The sequence below is a fragment of the Fukomys damarensis genome, unplaced genomic scaffold (assembly GCF_012274545.1).
Source record: "Fukomys damarensis isolate Sample0158 unplaced genomic scaffold, DMR_v1.0_HiC HiC_scaffold_21, whole genome shotgun sequence".
NCBI classification, from domain to species: Eukaryota; Metazoa; Chordata; class Mammalia; order Rodentia; family Bathyergidae; genus Fukomys; species Fukomys damarensis.
The window spans coordinates 12,819,124-12,837,713 of record NW_022900933.1 but is presented as its reverse complement, the minus strand read 5'-3'; the positions used below and the strand labels follow the sequence as shown (position 1 = coordinate 12,837,713).

Genomic DNA, 18,590 nt, shown 5'->3' with positions numbered 1-18,590 from the left:
AACATACGAAGGTGTGGTACACCTGGGATCTTATGATCCAGGCCCTGGCTTCTATTTTTCACTTTTCTGGATCCTTTTGCCCATGTCAACTTTTCCTGTTTCTTGATTTTTTTTTTTCCCCAGTACTGGGGATCAAACTCAGGACCTTGCACTTAAGGGGCAGGCACAGTGCCACTGAGCTAAATCCTCATCCCTCCTGTTTCTTGACTTAACTTTAAACTTTCGTTGACTCTATTTTCTATGATTGAAAATTTTGCTGCTAATATTTATTCTGATCCACAATATAGCAAGAACTTTGGCAAATTGTTGAACAATTAATTTAATTAATACATTACATATATTTCATACGTTTCAACTTAAATAATAATAAGGAAAATACACTGGGTTCAGGGCATGGCAGGCAGATCAATACACACACAAATATGCATGAACACACACCTCACAAAAACAGCAGCCTTGGACCCAGTGATAGGCAAATAGAAAATGGAATTAAAAATCAATTTATAATATCAGCAAAAACATCGAGAAGGTTTTCACTAAGCACAAATATTTAAAAGAACATAGGAAATTTAAGCGTAAATATCTGTTTATACAAATAACGTGCAGTTCTTATGCAATTGCTGGCCCCTGAGTGTTAACCATTGCAAGCCAAACTGACTTTCCAGGCTTCTTTGTCCTCCCCACCACCACCTCTGCCCACTCCAAGCCCCAGGGCTTCTTGGCCAGGCCTGGCAGCACATAGCTCTGCTCAAGCCATGTGGAAGCACTGATTATTTTTGGCAGCCAGACCCAGGCTTGTGACTGGCCAAAGGAGGTGTCAGGGTCACTTCAGTGTGAATTGCTCAAACTATTGAGTTCCAAGCAGGCTGAAGGTGGAGTAAGGGATGTGTATAAGACTTGGAGAAACCTTAGACTGGTTTCGTTTTCCTGCCTGGCTCACACCTCAATGTAAGTCCAGGGCTTCCCATGCAATCCTCATTGAAGGTCAGCAGTCCTAAGGGAACAGGAAGCAGACAAGGCCAGGACTCAGCTTTATCTTAGCAATGGGAAGGGCTAGCTGCAAAGAAGGGAGGTGGCAATCAAAGTGAGGCTATGGAATGGAAAAATCCCACACCTGTGGGGTTTCCCACACTGCAGGAGACGAGGAAATCAATCCACAGCCCCCAATATCACAGCCCCTTGTGACCACCTCCACCTGGTGACAATACCGCAGGACCCAAGGACATCTGTGATTTGTAGTCCTGTTTCTAGAACATCAATTCAGCACATGTGGAATAACAGCACACAGTAATGGACATGGTTCTATGCTAGGACGGTTCAACATGATGAAACTAGACAGAGACGGTATTTGCACAACATTTGTGTGTGCTCAGTTTATAAGAAATTATTCACTTTAAAATGGCTAATTTTATGTCACATGAATTTCATCTCAACAAAAAATAAGATTGTTCAATACAGTGACTAAATAGAAAATTAATATCCAGAAAGCGATTACCTTGCCCATGACTGTATATGTTTCTGGTTGTCACATCTGGGCAGAGGGAAAAACAAATTTCCAGTTAGAAAAGGAAATAGGCAATAGAACCCAAAACTGTGAAAACACCTAAGGTTAAACCTAAGCAATGTGAGATCTCTACTCATTAAAACTATCTTAAACCATCACACCTAACTTAATGGTGAAGGGGGATATATATTATATGATATATATGGAAAATTTTGCCATATTCCTAAATGGGAATTCTGGATATTATGTCAGAGGTAATTCTACCCACAATGGTCTATAAAGTAAATACATTTCTTAATTGCAACTTCAAAAGACATTGTGCTGTTTAGAATTAGAATTTTAAAATGTCAGTGTTTTCTGGAACTTAGCAAATATACTCTCTAGTTCATTTAAGAATAAATCCCACTTCTCCATGAGACTTTATTGCTTTGGCTCCTTTGTGCTTTTCCAGAAGAAAAACAAAACTGTCCTTCATAGGAAATGACTACCATGTGAAAAGTAGAAATTCTGAAAATTTCTCTACAGATAAGTGATTCTGGAGAAAGCCCAGCGCCCAAAGAGCCTTTCTGTGTCGGCAGATATGATGATAGAAGTCTTCACACTGACAGGTCGGAAAGGTGTGGCCCTCAGCCTGTCTCCCATCTGCCACCCCAGGACTCAGCCCCAGTACTGCAGCTGAGTCAGGATAAAAGTGGAGGTCCCTGGGCCATGGCCTCCTCCCCTCCCCTCCCATATCACCACCATCCTCCATCGGGGGGTCTCGCAGGCACAGCTGAGGACAGACAACCACACATTCACCCCTCCAGCTCTGTCTCCTCCCTGCATACTCAGCAGACCTCCGTGGCTACCTTGCAGGGGCAGAAGTGCACACTCCGGCGCATGTCTGGCACAGGTCCTGGAAGGTAGATTGTGGTGCAGAGCTGTGGAGGAGCGACAGGCAGGGGTGTCTCCTTGGCTCAGTGGACTCATCGCTCTGCAGGAGAGTAAGCTTGCCAGGACCCCGCCTCTGGTTCTCAGATAAAGCCACTCCACAGCAAATAGAAGGCCAGCCGCAGGATCAACTCACAGCTCTCACCTAGAGATGGTTTTACCGGGGGACACTTACAGTGACCGGATAGGTTTCCGGTCGTCACGCCTGCAGCGGGAGCATCTACAGGGGAGAAGCCAGTGATGCTGCTAAACGTCCTGCAACACAAGCCCAGAGCAGCCCCCTCAACAAAGAGTTCTCCTGCGCAAATGTCAACAGTACAAAACTGAGAGACACTGCAATGTGTGCACGAACGTGGAAGCCAACCATTTGGGAGTTCAGACCCCAAGCCTGACACTGCCTCGTTCTGAGACCATTTATTGTATTTCTCTGTGTCTCGGTTTTCTCATCTGTAAATGGGGTTAATGGCAACTATTTCTCAGAGTTGTTGTGAAAAATGGAAGGGATGTGATACGTAAAATGCCTGGGGCAGAGTAGGTCCTCATAAAATATATATTCCTTAAATGGGAAAGATCTAGACTGTACTCTTAAATATCTCTACGAATCAATTAGAATTCTCAGCATTTGGAAGATTTGAGTCATGAAAGCTTGTGAAGCTTGTATTATTTCAGAACTAGTGTGGATAAAAGTTGAGGAGAAAAACATAGGTACATAGGAAAATCAATGAAAAATGTATGTTTATACACAGTGCTTTAAGATGTCATGAACTCTGTAGAGTTGGGTTACACTTCCAGAGGGTTTTTTTTTTTTTCTTTCCCACAAAGGATTCTCTAGATCAAAACATCCTCCTTCCCCTTCCCCTGCATCTACACGTCCTCTCTTACATCCTGCCCCTCAAACGCAGCCAAGCCTAGGTGCAGGCTAGTCCACTAAAGGTGACTCACTGCCATCTGGTGGCAGAATTGCTAAGAGCCACAAAGATTTTGTCTATTGGTTTGACTCTGCTGGTAAACACAGAATAGGATTTGCCATGCACGGAGCAAACATTTAATTAGTGGCATTCTAGGAACTACAAGGAGTGCAAAGATGGATTAGCCAACACTTCTTCCCAGAAGCAGATAGAGATATTAGGCTTCTGGGAACCTGAGGATACCTTAGAGTCCTTTCAAATCCGCTTAGTTGGAGAAGGAATTCTGTTTAATATAAAAACCATATAATCTCTTTTTTGCTCAAATAGGGAATTTCCCGTATGTATCCATGTTATGCTATAACGATACACACATAACCAAGGGAAGAGATCATTCACAAAAAGCAACATCCAAAAGCGCTCAAACACATGAGGTATGATTTTTTAAAATATGGTGTGTTTAAATGTTTTTTGTTTTGTTTTATTTGTTTGTTTGGGTACCGGAGATCGAACTCAGGACCTTGTGCTTTCAAGACAGGCAGCGCACCACTGAGCTAAAACCCCAGCCAGCCCGTTTAAATGGTCTTTAAATCACAATAAAAGACACGTTGCTATTAATCCTTCCTGTCGTGAACACACTTAACCCACCGCTCTTGCCCCTTTCTGAAACTTCTCTGGAAATCCGCCTCGTGTCTTTAGTTGCACTGTCGTGGCTCCTTCAGTGTCCCAAACTGATGAAAAACGTTTATTTTGCATGGTCATTTTGACTTTGGGGAAATGCCAGAAGTCTCACAGCACGGATCTACTGAATAGGTGGGAAGACGCTGTTTAACGTTTCTATGAGCTTGCCCGTCCACTGGATAGCACTTGCCAGCAGTACTAACCATATTTTATCACATCTGGTAAAGACTTTCACAAAAGAGAACTTCCAAAACTGCTTCAGGAAAATAGCATGAATGATGGGAAACATGATTTCAAAGCAAGGGGGAGTATTTTGAGATGAATTAATGGCAAGATGTCTTTTAGTATAATAATTTTTTAAAATGGAAGCACTCACCATATTTCTAACCACATCTTCTACTTTTTCTGACTTTGTCAGCAAAGTGTTTCCAACTTTCCTATATTTCTTGTCTTCTGTTTTCACTTACAATTCTCCTATTCAGGTGACTTTTTTTTATCGGGGATTGAACTCGGGACCTCACACTTGTGAGGCAGGCAGCGGAACCACTGAGCTAAATCCCTGGCCCCCGATTCAGGTGACTATTTGAGAGACAACTTTAAGGATTCAAACTATAGATAATAAATCACTGATAACAACACTATACCAAGATTATTTGGTTTCCAGATTTCCATGGACTTCAAATAGCTGCCGGGACTGTGGTTTATGCTGAACAAATTACATAGCCAAGACACAGTAACACGTGTTAATCAAGTTGGGTACTGCCAAGGACTTTCTTATTTCTAATCAAAAATGATAAATCAAAGAAAATGGAACTAGCTTGCTTCAGAAATGAACAGAGTTGCACGTGAAAAACTGAGCTAATGGGTAGCAGATGTCTGACGTACTACAATGCTTTTTAAATTTGTACTTTTTTATTCAGTAAGTTCATTGGTACATATGAGGTATACATCATGATCACATTCATCACTGGGAACTTGTACCTGTACATGATATATCTTGGTTCTTGTTTTTTCCCCTTCCCCTGCCCTCCTTTCCACCCCTCCACCCTTCCTATTTACAAAATCTTTGTTTCTGTTTTTTCCTTCTTTCCTCATTTTTTTCTTTCTCCTCCCTGGTACCCTTCCCCACTGAACCTTGCTTCTGTTTATGTGAATTACATTTATTGATTTGCATATGTAGCAGAATCCTTGTGTCTCAGGGATGAATCCTACTTGGTCATGGTGTATGATCTGTTTGATGATTTACTGTACTCTGTTTGCCAGTGTCTTGAGGAATTTTGCCTCCTGCTCATCAGAGAGATTGTCCTGTTTTCGTTTCTGGTTGGCTCCTTGTCTGGCTTTGGAATTAGGGTAATAGTAACTTCCAGGAATGACTTTGGGAGTGCACCTTCCCTTTCAGTTGTTTTAAAGAGTTTGAGAAGTATCGGCATTAGGGCTCCCTGAAGTTCTGGAAGATTGACAGCGAACCCATCAGGTCCTGGGCTCTTCTTAGTCGGTAGGGTTTTTTTTTATTACTGCTTCAATTTCATTACCCGTTGTTAGATTATGCAGGATTTTTTTAAGTCTACTTGTTTTGGTCTTGGTAACATGTGCATCCAAGACTCGTCTGAGTTCTCCAGCTTATTAGCATGCAGGGTTTGTGAAGTAGTTGCTAATAATCTGGATTTCAGAGGTGTCCATTGTGATTTCACCTCTTTCATTTTTCTAATTACATTGATTTGTGTGTTCTCTTTCCTTTTTAAATTTTTCTTTCAAAGAATCAGCTCTTTATTCTTTGCATTGTGTTTTTAGTCACCATTTCAGATATTAATATATTTTCTTTAGCCCCACAAAGATAAAATAGTATCATTTCAGGGTGTAATGAAAATATTTTTTCATTTTCAATGTGATAATTTATTACTCATTTCTGTACCAAGAGTTTGACATGCTTTGTGCATTTCAAGTACACAGTGCATCTGGGTTTGGACCAGCTGCGTGCCACACCCCAAGCCAGCATGCAGCCAGAGACTCCACGTGGAATGGCACAGTGTGGTCTCTAGTCCGGATTACTGTTAGCATCTTTGGTTCTCACTCTCCTGAAGGCCTCTTTCCACAAAGCAGCCAGAGTGAAGCTGTCAGGCTCTGTCGCTCCTCCTTTCAAAGTTTCAATAATTTTCCCTGAGAATAGAATAAAACCTAGGGTCCTCTCTAGAGTCCGTAAGGTTCAGCACGATAGTCTCCAGCCCCTTCACCTTTCTCCTCACTTACTCTTCTGCTCCTGCCCTGGCCGCTTCCCTACCCGGCCCACCTCACGCCGGACGCATGAGTCCCCCGCCAGACCTTCGGTGCTGGCTCTTCCCGGTGTCAGCCTGCCCTGCCCCTGCGTCCACTTGTCCCAACTAGGAAGTCCTTTCAGCACCATCTGGTTGCATGCTCTGTGGGCAGCAGGAGCCTGAGAGGGGAGGATCAGCCACGGTGGGCCCTATCTCCCCCAGTGTGCCCACCTACCTGGGATGACAAGTAGAATCTCAGCCAGTTTCCCCCAGGCCAAGCCTAGGGATGACCACAGGTCCTCTCTGCCTTCAGGAGCGCCCCAGAATTATTTAGTCATCTCTGCCTGCCCAAGGTTGCTCGTGCCAAGAATCCTATATGTGCATTCATTGCAGTTTTTATACAGTCAAAACCTTGCCTACTTCTTTGTCTAAATGCTAGCTAGTATTTATGGAGTCTCTGAAGCACTTCCACAGAATCCTGGAGCATCTAGAAACCCAGCTAGAAAATAGCAAACTAAAATATTAACAGTGCTTATCTCTGGGTGGTGATATACTTATTCTCTTTTCTGTGCTTATCTTTATTTTCTGACTCCTCAAAAACAAGCCTGTGTAACTTGCCTCTTTTTCTTTGAGCTGAGGAGAAATCAATGTTGGAAAGACCTGACCCTGACCCTGAGGTCCTGCTGCCCTCTGCCCTCCTTCCATGCTCTTTGCTGTGGGTGTTTGCTTGAATTTGCAAGAGGGTCAGAGCACTTCAAGGGTGGAGCTAAGGCCTTACCATTTCCCAAGCTACATTTTATAGAAACAGTAAAGAGTGTGGCAGTAACCACTGCTTGAGTGATTCCATGCAGATAACCAAGAGAACTTCATCAACCAAAGTCATAAAGCACCAAGGAGACAGAGTGAGTGCTTGGGAAATTTTTTAAAGGGCCATAACCCACTGGCAGAGCACATACTTAGCGTACAACAGGTCCTAGGTTTGATCTTCAGTATAATAAGTAAATAATGTTTAAAGGGATGAATAGAGCAGCCCAACAACACTCAGGAAACCCACTGCACCCAGAGAGGTCACTGACACACGGCAGGTAGTACCGAAAGGCTCTCTTCCCAGTCATCACCAGCTCACAGCCACCAAGTCAGGCATCGCCTAACGCCCACGACCCACCACTGCCTTCCCTCACCAGCATCTACCTGACCTATCAGCTCACAGAGAAGGGCCAACTCTCTGTGGTCATTGTCACAGCGACCTCACCGGAAGCAGCTTTGACCGCTGGTTAGGCAGCCGCGGAGTGAGGCATTTACGTGTGTGCTTTGTGCACAGAGTTCAGAAGCACACTGGGAATGGCATCCACGTCTGCAGCCATTGGAAGCACAAGGACAAGCTGGATGTCCTTTCAACACTTCACTTATTTTAGAACGGGCTCAGTCCTCTGAGAGTTTATAACCAGCTCCGTGCCCGCTGTCTTGGATGATGATTCAGTCATTTGTGTACACACTTCCCAGCCATCGGACATGGAGAGGTAGTCTTGCGCTTTCATACTTCAGCAAACTTATACCAGGGAATGAGGTTAGGATTACGGGAACCCTTGTGTTCATCCCCCTTCTCTAACTCACCGTTAACACAGTGAGACCCCCTGTAGACTCACATTATGAAATGAAGTGATGGTCTCTTTGCCAGCTCCCTACTTCATACTTAAATCCTCTGAAAAATGGTCATCTCTGGTTGGACCTCTCCTGCAGCCCCAGCCTCAGCCCCAGCGACAGGCACTTCCAGGACACTTATAGATGGAAATGTTTCCCATACAAAAACAAGATAAACAGCTTACGGAAGACACTAGTTCAAAGCTAGGCGAGCTGAAAAAAATGATATAAAACATAAGTGACTAGTTTAGCAAAGAGCTAGCATCCATGAAAAGGTTCCATATAGAAATCCAGGACTCTAAAAATTATATTGAAAGTGTGGGCAGCAGAAATGACCAGTGAGGACAGAATATGAGAATTAGAAGATAGGGATGATGCTTTCAAGGACCAATTACTCAGAGACACCTTAAAAGCAACAAGAGGGCTGGGGATTTAGCTCAGTGGTGCTGCTGCCTGCCTCACAAGTACAAGGTCCTGAGTTCGATCCCTGGTACCAGAAACAAAAACAAAACAAACCGAAAACAGCAACAAGAGGACATTAAAAAAAACAGATTCAACAGCTCCAAGATGATGCAAAAACTAAGCTAAAATTAATTGGAATAAGTTTAAAATCAGAATACATCACAAAGGGCCCAGAATAACTGTTCACAGAAATAATGGCAGGAAACAGAAAACATTTCAAATAAGGGGAAAAAATATAACATACAGATAAGTGAAGCACATAAGACCCAAAGAGCCATGATCAAAAGAGAACCTTTCCACAACACATCATAGTCAAAAAACCAAAAGTCCAACCCAGGGAAGAATCTTGAAAGCTGTTAGAGAAAAGCAATAAATCACATATAAAGGTAAAGCCATTAGGGTTACAGCAGACTTCTCATCACAAACCTTAAAGGCCAAGAGTGTCCAGAGTGAAATGTTTCAAGCCCTGAAAGATAACAACTTCCACTCCAAACTTATATATCCTGCAAAACGTTCTTTCAAGATTGATGAACAAATGAGGTATTCCTATGACAAAGGAATTCAAGAAATTCATGACCACCAAACCAGCACTGCAAAACCTCCTGAAAAATATCCTAAAAAGAAGTAATGAAACCAACTGTAGGAGAGAAACCACTCGGGCTTGCCTTGGGTGAACAAATGAAGCTGATTTATTCACTCAAGTGCAAACAGGCAGGCTGACTCTGAGTGGGAATCAGCCTAGAATGGGGAGAGAATAGACTTAAGCTGAGAAGTGGTTGCTAGGCAGTTTACAGGCATTGGTCGATTCATTTCCTTGAAGTGTCTGGGGCAAAGATAGGGCGGCCTGTGCTTCTCAGACCAGGTGGAGGTAAAGATGTCTCTTAGAACTGAGGGCTGGGACACGATGGCCATTCCCACTGGTGCCAAGTTTGTCTGTAACGGATTTTCCCACAGGCGGCAAAGTTTACCACCAGGTATAACCCTGGCCAAGCTGCAGGGAAGCGGGAGGCAGCCCATGTCATGTCCTCAGGCATGACACCAAAAATGCCAAAATATTTAATAGAATGACTCCATCAGGCAGGGTGTGCAGTTAGGTAGAAAGGGTTGGGGGAGGAAATCAGCAACAGGAAAATAATGCGGTGTCAGCAATAAATTAATACCTTTCAGTAATAACTGTCAAAGTGAATAGTATCAATTCTCCAATCAAAAACACAGATTGGTAGAATCGATCAAGAAACAAAACCCAATAATATACAGTATATAGACACATTTAACCCAAAAAGAAATATACAGCTTAAAAATGAAAGGATGGAAAAGCAATATTCCACACAAAAGAAATCCGGAAAAAAGCAGGAGTAGCTATCCTAATTTCAAAGTAGATTTCAAGCCAGAGTTAATCAAAAGAGACAAAGAAGGTCATTACATATTGGTTAAGGGAACAATTCAACAGGAAGTGACAACAATTATAAACATGTAACACCAAACACCAGCATGCTCAACTTCATTACACAAACACCAGTGGACACAAGAAATCAGATAAACACCAACACAATTGTGATGGGGGACCTCATCACCCCACTGTCACAAAGAGACAATCAACTAGATAAAAAAATCAACAAAGAAATATCAGAGTCAAATCAAATCTTTGGAAAAACTGGATCTACTAGATATCTACAAAGTAGTCTACCCAACAGCAGGATATACATTCTTCTCAACAGCACATGCTCACAGGCTCGTCCATAAAGCATGCTCATTCAAAAAAATGCAAAAGAATCAAAATTATCCCATGCATATGATCATAGTGCAGTAAAACTAGAAATCAATTTCTCTTGAGAGAAACTACAAAATTATGCAAACACATGGAAATTAAACAATACCCCCCCTAAACAGTCAATGGGTCACCAAAAAACAAATTAAGAAATCGGACAGTTCTGAAATCAAATGATAATGCCAGTACAACATACTAGAACCTATGGGACACAAAAAAGCACTCTTAAAAGTGTAGGATAGGCACTGCATGTGAGTGAGAGCCCGCCAAGCCCAAGGGAGGAGCTGCCACTGATATTGCTGTCCATTTCACTGCGGAGCCAGAGGAAGAGGGGAGAGGCCTGGAGGACACAAACATGAGCAAGTTGAAATCATCGCAGAAGGATAAGGTTCAACGTTTTATGATTTTCAAACAATCTAGTGAAAAAACTGCAGTGAGTTATCTTTCCCAAAATGACTGAAAGTTAGATGTTGCAACTGATAATTTTTTTCCAAAATCCTGAGCTTTACATATGAGAGTATAAAATGATTCTTGAAGGGAAGAAATTCAAACAATGGTACAATAGATAACAAAGATCTCCAAGATGAAGATAAAATTGGAATCAATGGTATACAGCAGTTCTGTGATGACCTGGCCCTTGATCGAAGCAGCATTAGTGTTTTGATCATTGCATGGGAGTTCAGAGCAGCAACACAGTGTGAATTCTCTAAGCAGGAGTTGGCATGACAGAATTAGGATGTGACAGCACAGGAAAGCTAAAGGCTCAAATATCCAACATGGAACAAGAATTGAAAGAACCAGGATGACTGAAGGACTTTTTACCACATCACTTTTAATTTTGCAATGAACTCAGGACAAAAAGGATTAGATCCAGAAACGGCCACTGCCTACTGGAACTTAGTGCTTAATGGAAGATTTAAATTCTTAGACTTATGGAATAATTTTTTGTTGGACCATCATAAATGATAGATATCAAAAGATGCTTAGAATCTTCTTTTAGACTTCGGTACAATGATTGCAGATGACCTATCTAATTATTTTGAAGAAGGAGCGTGGCCTATTCTCATTGATAACTCTGTGGAATTTCCAGCCCTCAAATTGCCGGGACAAAAAGTACAACAGTGGAGCACTAAAGAAACATTCTAGAATGTACATAGTCTGTGCAATAAATACAACAGTCAATTTCCACTGTTTGGACCGAACTGAAGATCCGTCCTCACTATTCAGATTGAGGGTTGAGACAAAACTTTAAGGATATACATGGACCATATCATACTTCACTCTTCTAATGGCAGTTTGGGCTTGTCTTCTAGTCTGGGCCGCTCTATCCATTTAGAATTCCAACATTGTGGATTGCATTTTAATTTCAATATCTGTTGACCATCCTAGTTATTCTCTCATAACTCTTAGAAGCTTTACGGCAATTATTTTGAGGTTTCCATTTTTGCATAAAGCACAATGCTATCTTCATTAGGAAACAGTTTAGCATAAGAATTAAACATAATGAACATCATAAACAATTTATAAAGCTTCTTAAATATATGCTTTGGTCTAGTTGTAAAGACTATGCTGATAGCGCTTCCAAAGAGAGTGGTATATTTATGTGTATGGGATCTGGAATGGTGTTTTTGTTTGGGGGATTTTTTTCCCCTGGAAAATCATATAAATTGTTGATACAAGTAGAGTATCTGATGAAAGAAATGTTAAAACAACCATCATAAAAAAATTTTAGGATAACTTGGTGCCTACCTGAAAAATGTGTTTTAATTTACACTCTCAGTTTCAAAAAGGTTCCACAGAATTAGTCTGCACTCACCATACTTGTGTTTATGTGTAATGATCCTACAGGGAGCTTTTTCTTTAGCAAATGTTGTATAATGTTAGATTCCATTCCTGTCTACAGTGTGCACTCCATAATAATTTTGCACCTCATTAAACTTTTGAAATGTGCTTATATACCTATCAAGTAAGTTAAACTATTTAATTTGTTTTAAATGTTTTGAATTGCTATACAATACCCCACATTAAACAAAAAAGGATAATTTATAGCTGCGAATACCCACAATATAAAAACAGAATGAGCCCAAATAAAGAATGGAATAATCCAACTTAACATCCTAGAAAAACAAGAAAAATCCAAATCCAAAGCTAGTATAAAGAAAGAAATTATAAAGATCAGAGCAGAAATTAATAAAATTGGCACTATAAAAAAATACAAAGAATCGATAAATTGAAAAGCTGGTTCTTTGAATGAATAAACAAAATAGACAAAGCTTTTACTAATATTACCCCCCAAAAAAGGGGAAAAAAGAATCAAATTGATGCAATTATAAATGGAAAAGGAGTTGGGCATGGTGGCCCATGCCTGTGATTCCAGCACTTGGGAAGCTCGCCACAATTTCAAGGCCAAAATGGGCTATGTAGTGAATCTAAGACCAGCCTGAAGTACATGTGAAAGACCATGTCTCAAAAAACAAGGAAGGAAGGAAGGAAGGAAGGAAGGGAAAAATCATAACAAACTCTGCTGAAATCCAGAAGATTATTAGTAACTACCTTGAGAACCTATAGTCTAATAAAATGGAGAATTCAAAAGAAATGGATATATTCCTAGATACATAAGAATTACCAAAGCTGACCTAAGAAGACATTAAAAACCCTGAATAATCCAACACTAGGCAATGAGATTGAAGAAACTGTGAACTAAGAAAAGCCCAGGTCCCAATGGATTATTCTTGGATTTTACAAGAAGTTTAGAGAAGATTTATTTAATGCCAATAATTCTTAAACCCTGTTGTGGTCAGGGTTTACAAGGGAAATACATTTAATACAGGACATGTAATTTATAGGATTTTATAATAATCACCCAAAAAGTCAAATGCAGAGGAGTGCAAGAGATCTCACTGGCACACTAGAGACCCAAAGAATCCAGCGAAGGACCCGGCTCCCACAGCAGTGTCTCACACAAGTCCAGCTGCAGGTCTAAAGTCCAAGGCAGTGTCCTCCATGAGTCTAGCCAGTGGCATAGAGCCCATATCAATGTCTTATGTTTGTCCGTATCAAGGATCTGCACCTGAAAGGCCCAAAGGCCAGTGGTGGAAGACAGAAAACCTGTGCCGGTGGGGTGGATTTGTGCCTCCAAGCTGAGGGGATGTACACTGGAGTCAGGAAGTGATGCTCATAGTGAAATCAGAGCTCCCCCGGCAAGAACAGCAGCCATTCCCAGTGACAGCTGAGCTTGTCCTCTGATGAGAACGGAGATCTCATCAGGGAAATAAACTACAGCAAGCTCCTCCTAGAAAATCAACAGCTCCCAATCTTCCCCTCTAATTCTCTTTTTGTGCCACTGGCAACAATCCTCAGGTGGGTCATCTATACCCAGAACCACACTGATTCAGTTCAGCGGGGTACTCCAGGTTGACTGTTAGTTAATCCACCACATACTTTTCAATAAAATCAAAAGGGAAAGAGTACTGCCATTCTGGAAACTACCATTACCCTGATTCCAAAATCAGACAAGAGCCCAACCAAAAAAGAGAATGATAGGCCAATCTCTTTAATTAAAATTGACATAAAAATTCTCAGCAAGATAGTGGCAAGCAGGATACAATAGATCATCAAAAAAAAAACATAATGACCAAATAGGCTTCATCTAAGAGATATAAGGATGGTTCAACATGCACAGATTAATAAATGTAACATATCACATAAACAGAAACAAGGACAAAATCACATGTTCATCCAAATACACACAAAAACCCTTTGACAAAATCCAACATCTGTTTATGATTTAAAAAACCAGAAAAAAAAGGTATGGAGAGACCTTATCTCAATGTGATAAAAGGCATTTATTTATAATAGTGACCAAAATCATATTAAATGGGGAGAAACTGAAACTTTCCTTCTAAAATCAGGAATAAGACAAGGATGTTTGCTATCACTACTACTGTTCAAGATAGTTCTCAAAACATTAGCAAGAGCAACCAGGCAAAAGAAAAGTAAAAGGAAATAACTATATAGGACAAGAAAAAGTCAAACTATCACTATTTGTAGATGATATGACCTTCTATGCAAAAGACCAAAAAAATTCCACCAAAGACTCTTAGAATTAATAACTAAATCCAGTAGCATAGCAGGATAGAAAGTCAACATACAACAATCAATAGCATTCCTGTACACTGATAATTAACAAGAAAGAAACTAGGAAAATAATGCCTTTCACAGTAGCATCATGAAATCGTAAATACCTAGGAACTAACCTAATCAAGAAAGTGAAAGACCTCTACAATGAAACTACAGTCTGAAAAGGAGATTGAGAGAACACTAGAAAATGAAATGATATCCCTTTTCTCTGGATAGGCACAACCAAGAGTCAAAATGGCCTTCCTTCCAAAACTGATATTCAGATTTAACACAATCCCAATCATTCCTCACAGAACCAGAGAAAACAATCCTACAATTCATACTAAACCAGAAGATACCTAGATAACAAAAGCCATGCTGGGCAACAAGATCAAGACAGGAGGTATCACAAATCTCAGACTTCTAACTATGTTATAAGACTATAATGACAAACAGATCATGGTATTAGCAAAAACAAACAAAAACAGGCATGTGGATCACTGGAACAGAACAGAAGATGCAGAAACAACTCCACACACATTCAGTTACCTGAAAAGGGGGCCAAGGACTTATGCAGAGGAAAGCTAGACACTTTAACCACTGGTATTGGGAAAACTGTCGATCCACATGCAGAAGACCAACTTGAGACCCATATCCCTCACCATGAACTAAGCTAAAATCAAAATGGATCAAAGATCTAAATATTAAAATACAAACAATATGCTATAAAATAGTAAAACTCTTGAATACATAGGCATAGGCAAAGACTTTCTGAACAGAACCCCAGTTGCACAACAGATATCTCCAAAAATCAACAAATGGGATCAGATCAAATTTAAAAGCTTCTACACAGCAAATGAAGCAACCATTTGCTGAAGATTTGCTGAAGATGGGAAACAAATTTTGCCAGCTATTCCTCAGACACAAGACCAATATCTAGAATGTATAAAGAACTACAAACCAATTCGACCACCTCTCAAAAGACTCAATCAAAAAATGGTCAACTGAAAGAATAAACACTTCTCAAAAGAAGAAATAAAAATGGCCAATAAATAAATGAAAAAAGTTCAACATTTCTGGCCATCACAGAAATGCAAATTAAAGCAACACTGAGATTTCATCTTATTCCAGAAAGAATGGCTATCATCAAGAAATCAAACAATAACCAGTGCTGGTGAGGCTGTGGGGAAAAGGGAACCCTTCTTCATTGCTATAGAAATGTCCACCTACAGTACCAATCACTATGGAAATCACTGTGGAGATTCTTCAAAATATTAAAATAAGAAATTCCATTCAACCCAGCTATTCCTGTTCTAGGTATCTTCCCAAGTGTTAAAGTTATCATATTACAATGATACATGCATCCTCATTTTTAGAGCAACACAATTCACAATAGCTAAATCTTGGAAGTAGCCTGTAAGTCCATCAACAGATGAATAAAGTAAACATAGTATTTACACACAATGGAGCAATACTTTGCCACAAAGAAGGATAAATTTGAGTCATTTGTAGGAAAATAGATGCACCTTAAATCATGTTAAATGAAATAAATCAGAAACGTAAGTTTAAATATCACATGGTTTCTCTTATATGAGAAACTCAGAGGAAAATAAAGAGCAAAATAAAGTAAAAGATAATAGGAAAAAATAGAGGACACAGAAATAAACCTACGCAATTATAGTCACCTGATTCTTGGCAAAGATGCCATAAACACTGTAAAAAAGACAACCTCTTTAACACATAATGCTGGGAAAACTGGATATTTGCAAGTAGAAGACTGAAATTAAATATTTATCTCTCATCCTGTACAAAAATCACTTCAAAATAAATAAAAGGCCTAATTATAAGATGGGAATATTTGAATTTACTAGAAGGAAACAGAGAAAATTAAACTTATAGGTGCAGGAAAGATTTCTGAGTATCACATGAGATAATAGCAAGAATTGAAAAATGGGGAAAATTTTGGCAAATGGGATCAAATCCAATTAAAAAGCACCTGCACAGGAAAGGAAACACGAAACAGCTTACAGAATAGGAGATAAATCTTTGCCAGCTTCTATTGTGACAAAGGACTATTATCTAGAATATATAAGGAACTCAAAACCTTAAGATCAATTCTTCCAAAAAACTGTCAATAAACATGCAAATAAACTGAACAGGGTTTTCAAGAGAAGAAATACAAAGGACCAATACATTTATGAAAAAGTGTTCAACATCTTTAGTCATCCAGGAAATGCAAATCAAAACACTGAGATTTCATTGTACCCTATTCAGAATGGCTCTTATCAAGCCACAAAGGTTGGTAAGGATGTGAAAGAAGAGGGATTCTTCTATACTGTTGTTGGGAAGGTAAATTAGTACAGCTACTATGGAAATCAGTATGGAAGTTCCTCAAAAAACTATAGCTACCATTTGATCCAAATTTACCAATCCTTGATCGGTAAAAGACTTGATAAATATGTATCTATGTTTATTGTGCTCAATTCACAATAGCTAAGGTAAAGAATCATTTAAGTGCACATCAACAGATAAAGGGATTTTTTAAAAGTTGCATACACACACACACACACACACACTGGAATAATATGCAGCAATAAAGAAGAATGAAATCATTTCATTTTCAGGAAAATGAGTGGAACTACAGATTATCATGTTAAACAAGGTAAGCCAGACTCATAAAGACAAATATCACGTTTTCTTTCATATGTGGAATCAAAGAGAAAAAAAACACAGGGGCTGAGGATTTAGCTCAGTGGTGCTGCCACCTGCCTCACAAACACAGGGTCCTGAGTTCAAATCCCATACCAAAAAATAAATTAATTAATTAAAACCACCATCTGTCCTCACATCCCTTTGCCTATACTTTCCTCTTCTCTCTTACCTTAGTGTAGACTTCAGTTCTTGGAATGACTTGGAAGATGATTCCAAAGAAGACATGGCTAATTGTGATCATTTCTCTAAGACAGTGGACAACATGGGTGGTGAAGAGGGTGTGGATTTACTGGAAGTAGAGGGAGCAGATGATGGTTCATACAACCATGATGATGAAACAATGCCAGATTTGGAGTAAGTGATGTCATCGCCTGAATTTGAAGAAGAAAATTACTTCTGGGCAAGATTTCGTAATTGAGAGAATTCCTGAGTTGATAGCTGTAAAAGTAAATGCTGTATTGCCTCCTTTAACCCATTTTTCCAACCTGTTTTCTTTAAAGGCTTCACTAAGGGTTGATAATGTACCATTGTATGGGGCAATTTTAAGTCATCTGAGGCATTATTCTGATGTGTGAACATTTCCCAGACTTTCACAAGCTGTTGAGGTCCTAGGCAGTTGATACAGCAGTTGTGATTTTTAAAAAGTTTTTTTACCTAACTCTCCTTGATACATAACATAGTTACTGACATAATAGAAAGTTCTCACCATAGGGAAAGATAACTAAATAATAGATTTTAGACATGGGCTCAATGTGTCTGAATCCTTAAACTGAAAACATGCCATTCCTCTGGAGTACCTTTCAGGGTCATTCCTCCAACTTTTATTTTTTTTAAAAATTTACTTTACATTATTGTACATAAGTGATCACTTGTCAGCATTCCGGATGTATCTTAGCTAAAACTAGTGAATGTCCTTAACATAATAGGATAGCACAAATCTGCCAAAATGAAAACCTATTAATCAGTATAACTAGGGTGCACTAATTAAAAAATAAAATGAATAAACATGTGAGAAAAAAGAAACATTCTTACAGCTCTGTAGAGCAGGAAATCCAAGGAAGGCCAGGCACTGGCAGATTTAGTGCCTGGTTCATAGATGACAGCTTCTTGCTGTGTCCTCCCATGGTGAAAGGGACAAGGCACTTCTATGGGGCCTCGTGTAAGGCCACAAATCCTATGCATCTGAGCTCTACCTTCATGACCTAAGATGCCATTTCTACCACCTAGTAATTAGGTTTCAAAGTATAAGAGAGGAACAAAATATTTGGGAGACAATACTAATTTAACAATAATTTAATAATTCCATAATATCATCTACTATATAATCCATATTTAAATGTACCAAATCACCCAAAAAATGTTTTTCAGATATTTTTTCCATCTTGTATCCATTTATACATTGTATTGGTTACATCTCTTTACTCTTTTTTTGATATAGAACTAATATTACATTTGCTTTTTTCAAGAGCACATACCAGTTATTTTGTAAAATTCCTGGTTTGCCTGGTTGTTTATCTTTCATGTTTTGTTTTTCTAATGTTTATATTTCTGATAAACTCCCAGCTAGATCTAAAGACTGGATTAAATGAAGATTAAGCATTTTGTCCCCAAGACTG

The 18,590-nt window shown here is 39.6% G+C and overlaps 1 long non-coding RNA gene and 1 pseudogene across 1 annotated transcript; one reads left to right on the top strand and one right to left on the bottom strand.

Moving 5' to 3' along the window:
• Window positions 1-628: 628 nt before the first annotated feature.
• Window positions 629-3,130, bottom strand: LOC104877073. The gene is made up of 3 exons (XR_784505.1): window positions 2,353-3,130; window positions 1,496-1,531; window positions 629-994 (listed from the first exon to the last, which is right to left on the bottom strand). It is a non-coding gene; the product is annotated as an uncharacterized LOC104877073 (long non-coding RNA).
• Window positions 3,131-10,498: 7,368 nt separating this feature from the next.
• On the top strand, window positions 10,499-17,332 carry LOC104877221 (annotated as a pseudogene).
• Window positions 17,333-18,590: the final 1,258 nt, after the last annotated feature.